At 47.0% G+C, this 5000-nt stretch overlaps 1 protein-coding gene across 2 annotated transcripts in view; it reads right to left on the reverse strand.

Annotated features, from left to right (window-relative positions):
• The window catches only part of LOC122261511 (uncharacterized), a 97023-nt gene that overhangs the window by 59037 nt on the left and 32986 nt on the right, over positions 1–5000 (reverse strand). The window lies entirely within an intron of this gene.

Here is a 5000-nt window from a genome sequence, read left to right on the forward strand (position 1 = left end):
CGCAGTTTTCGTTGTGTCCAGAGCAAAAGAGAGACGCGGAGGGGAGAAGGGAGGGGGGAAGGGGAGAAGGGAGGGGGGAAGGGAAGGAGAGAGTGGGAGTGGGAGGGAGGTAGGGGGTAGGGGAGGAGAAAGTGGGAAGGGGAGGAGGAAGTGGGAAGGGTAGGGGTAGGGGGTAGAGGAGGAGAGAGTGGGAGGGGTAGGGGAGGAGGGAGTGAGAAGGGGTAGGGGAAGAGGGAGTGGGAGGGGGTAGGGGGAAGAGAGAATGGGAGGAGGTAGGGGAAGAGGGAATGGGAGGGAGTAGGGGAGGAGGGAGTGGGAGGGGGTAGGGGAGGAGAGAGTGGGAAGGGGTAGGGGAGGAGGGAGAGGGAAGGGGTAGGGGAGGAGGGAGGGGGTAGGGAGGGGAAGGGGTAGGGGAGGAGGGAGGGGTAGGGGTAGGGGAGGGGAGGTGGGGAAGGGGAGGGGAGGGAGGGGAGGGGAAGGGTAGGGGAGGAGGGAGAGGGAAGGGGTAAGAGGGAGAGAGGGAGAGGGAAGGGGTAAGAGGGAGGGAGGGAGAGGGAAGGGGTAAGAGGGGAGGAGGGAGAGGGAAGGGAGAGGAGGAGAGAGTGGGAAGGGAGGGGAGGAGGGAGTGGGAAGGGAGAGGAGGAGAGAGTGGGAAGGGAGAGGAGGAGGGAGAGGGAAGGGAGAGGAGGAGGGAGGGGGAAGGGAGAGGAGGAGGGAGGGGGAAGGGAGGGGAGGAGGGAGTGGGAAGGGGTAGGGGAGGAGGGAGAGGGAAGGGGTAGGGGAGGAGGGAGTGGGAAGGGGTAGGGGAGGAGGGAGTGGGAAGGGGTAGGGGAGGAGGGAGTGGGAAGGGGTAGGGGAGGAGGGAGTGGGAAGGGGTAGGGGAGGAGGGAGAGGGAAGGGGTAGGGGAGGAGGGAGTGGGAAGGGGTAGGGGAGGAGGGAGTGGGAGGGGGTGGGGGAGGAGGGAGTGGGAGGGGGTAGGGGAGGAGGGAGGGGGAGGGGGGGGGGGGAGGGGAGTGGGAGGGGGGGAGAGGGGGAGGAGAGACTGGGAGGGGGTATGGGAAGAGAGACTGGGAGGGGGTATGGGAAGAGGGACTGGGAGGGGGTAGGGGAGGAGGGGGTAGGGTAGGAGGGAGTGGGAGGAGGGAAGAGGTGGGGCTAGGGGAGGAGGAGTGGGAGGAGGGAGTCGGAGGGGGTAGGGGAGGAGGAGTGGGAGGAGGGAGTCGGAGGGGGTAGGGGAGGAGGGAGTGGGGGGGAATGAGAAGAGGGGGAAGGGCAGAGAGAAAGGGGAGGGGGGAGAAAGTCAACACTACAAAAGGGGAGGGAAGCAAAACGACGTATTGGGAGAGGGAGGAGGAAAAGAAGAGACAAATAATCGGATGTGGGTTGTTCAGTTCGATGGTACTGGCTCTCGATGGCTCTCGATGGCTCCCTCCCTCTTCCTCTGCTTTTCCCTCTCCTCTCCCTCTCCTCTCCCTCTCCCCTCCTCTCCCCTCCTCTCCCCTCCCCTCCCCTCCCCCCCCCCCCTCCCTCCCTTCCCCTCCCTCCCCTCCTCTTTCTCCTTCATCTTTTCTTTCCTTTCCTTTCCTTTCCTTTCCTCTCCCTCTCCCTCTCCTTCTCCCTCTCCTTCTCCCTCTCACTCTCTTTCACCCTCTCCTCTCACTCTCTTTCATCCTCTCCCCTCACTCTCCTTCACCCTCTCCTCTCTCTCTTCCTCTCTCTCTTCCTCTCCCTCTTCCTCTCCTCCTTCCTCTCCCTCTCCTCGCCCTCTCTCTCTCCTTCTCCTCTCCCTCCCCCTCAGTGTCCAACCTTCTTCCACAAAGCCTGCCGAAAAGCAGGAAGCGAGCCTCTTAATCCTCATTTCTCTAGTTCTATTCGTGAAGCATATCATTACCAAGTGCGATGATTGTATGACAAATGCGAAAATAAACATTTCAGGTGTTACAATCATACTCCACATGATCATCTGCGAGAACATTTAAACTCGACATTCCTCAGGCTTCATATTATTATGCAAAGAAAGTGAAACTCGGCCTGCGGTAGTATGCGTCTCTATGATAACAATCCAGCAATGATTTCGTCAATTGCAAAACAAAAAGTCGCGGGTTAAACTGTTGTTAGACCAACAACTTGACAGGTTTCACTTGTCTCGCACAGAAGCGCTCACACTAACATTAATAACATAAACAATTATAGTTATAACAATGGTAATAATAATAATAATAGTAAAAGTAATAACAATGATAATAATAATGATGATGATGATGATGATGATGATGATGATGATAAAAATGATAATAATAATAATAATAATAATAATAATAATAATAATAATGATAACAATAATAATAATGATTATTATTATTATCATTATTATTATAATCATTATTATTATCATTATTATTACTATCATTATTATTATTATTATTAGTATTATAATTATTATTATTATCATTATTATTATAACAATAATAAATATACTAATAATGACAGTGATAATAATGACAGTAAGAGTAAGAACAACAATAACAACAACAACAATAATAATAATAACAATGATAGTAATAATAGTAATATTGATAATAATAATAGTAATAATGATAATAATAATAATGTTTATTATTATCATTATTATAATAATGATAATAATAATCATAATAATAACAATGATGATGAAAATAATGATGATAATGATGATGATGATGATGATGTAATAATAATAATAAAAAAAATAAAAATAATAATGATAATAAAAAGAAAAAAAATAATAATAATGATAATAATAATGATAATAATAATAATGTAAAAATAGGAAATAATAATAATATAATGACAGTAAGAGTAAGAACAAAACAATAATAATAATAACAAAGATAGTAATAATAGTAAATAATAATAATAGTAATAATGATAATAATAATAATGTTTATTATTATCATTATTATAATAATGATAATAATAATCATAATAATAACAATGATGATGAAAATAATGATGATAATGATGATGATGATGATGATGATGATGTAATAATAATAATGATAATAAAAAGAAAAAAAAATAATAATGATAATAATAATGATAATAATAATAAAGCTGATAAGTAGCAATAATAATAATAATAATAATAATATTTATTATGATTATCCTTGTTATCATCATCATCACCATTATAGTAATAATTTTAATAATAACATTGATAATAATAAGAGTAAAAATAGTAAATAATAATAATTATTGTTATCATCATTATTACCATTATGATGATGATGATGATATGCAAGTATGCATATGCACCGTACATATATATGCACGTAAGCATATGTACGGGTGGATGTACGCACGTATGTATGCATGTACGTATGGACCTAATTCGTTAAATATAAGGTGTGCGCGTTTGAACATGCATGTACTGAAGTTAATTGAAGCAAAAAGCCCATCAAGTGGCCACGACGTTAATTGGCACCACTCCCACCCACCACCCTGGCCTGGCCCGCACTCATTCCCCTCTCCTTTTCTTCTCGACCATTCCCTTTTCGCTCCTCTCGCTCCGTTTCCTCTCTCTCTCTCTCTCTCTCTCTCTCTCTCTCTCTCTCTCTCTCTCTCTCTCTCTCTCTCTCTCTCTCTCTCTCTCTCTCTCTCTCTCTCTCTCGCTCCCAGGTATCAGAGCCGGAAGGGGCGGGGGTCACAGCCTCCCTTGAGCCTTCCACTCCCGCTTATCTTGGCCGGCCGTGTTCAGTGCTGCATGGGAGGGATGGAGGCAGGGAGGCAGGGAGGCAGGGAGGCAGGGAGGGAAAGGGAGAGGGAGAAAAGGAGGCAGAGAAGGTGGTAGGTGAGATGTGAGAAGGAGATGGTGAGGAAAGGGTGGAGAAGCTAAGCGAAACAGAGGTGAGGGAAGGTGGGGAAAGAAAAGGGGGGGGGGGCGAATAAGTGGTAGAGACAGGGTAGGGACGGAGAGGATGGGGAGAAGAGAAAGGAAAGGGATTCATGAAAAGAGAAGTGAAAGGAGGGTTAAAGGGGAGGAGAGAGAAGATAGAAGAGAAAGGGGGAGACGAGAAACGTGAGACGAGAGAAGAGAAAGGAGGAGAGGAAAGACGAGAAAAGCGAGAGACGTGAGACAAAAGAAGAGAAAGGAGGAGAGGAGAGGAGAGGAGAGGCGAGAGGCGAGAGACGAGAGAAGCGTGATGAGAGAAGAGAGGAGAGTAAGGAGGTGACGAGAGACCAAATAAGATAAGGAAAAAGCAGAGAACTAAAGAGAATAGAAGAGAAGAAAAGAAAATATACGAGAGAGGAGGAGTTACAGCGCGGTACGGTCACGCGAGCAAACGAGATTGTCACCAGAAAGGAATCCAAACCGATGAGAGGACACCATACATTCTTGCGCCAATAAGGAACAATTAACCTTCACGTGACCAAGAGAGATGGCCAGAAAAGGTCAAGGAAAGTAGAAAGCAATTAGACCAAAAGACCAACTCATGAATATGCCAATAAAGGCAGGAAGGAAAAAAGAGGGGCGGCAGGAAAGACCAGTTTCCCTCCAGACGCCCGACTTCGCCGTGAAAGTAAAACCCAACATTTCCGGTACACGGCGAGCGCAGATCGAGCCAGATAGGGACATGAAAGGAACGGGATGGAAGGGAACAAAGACAACAAAGTAAGGAGGAGGGCTGAGTGATGAAAGTAAAAAGGGTGTGTGAGTGAGTGTGTAAGTGTGTGAGTATGTGTGGTGTGTGTGTGTGTGTGTGTGTGTGTGTGTGTGTGTGTGTGTGTGTGTGTGTGTGTGTGTGTGTGTGTGTGTGTGTGTGTGTGTGTGTGTGAGAGAGAGAGAGAGAGAGAGAGAGATAGAGAGAGAGAGAGAGAGAGAGAGAGAGAGAGAGAGAGAGAGAGGGGGGTGGGGGGAGGGGGAGAGGGAGGAGAGAGGGGGAGAGGAGGGAGAGGGGAGAGGGAGAAGGGAGAGAGGGAGGGGGGGGGGAGGGAGAGGGAGAGGGAGAGGGAGGGAGAG

The sequence above is a fragment of the Penaeus japonicus genome, unplaced genomic scaffold, assembly GCF_977035675.1.
Source record: "Penaeus japonicus unplaced genomic scaffold, GWHDUDI00000001_assembly GWHDUDI00000016, whole genome shotgun sequence".
NCBI lineage: Eukaryota > Metazoa > Arthropoda > Malacostraca > Decapoda > Penaeidae > Penaeus > Penaeus japonicus.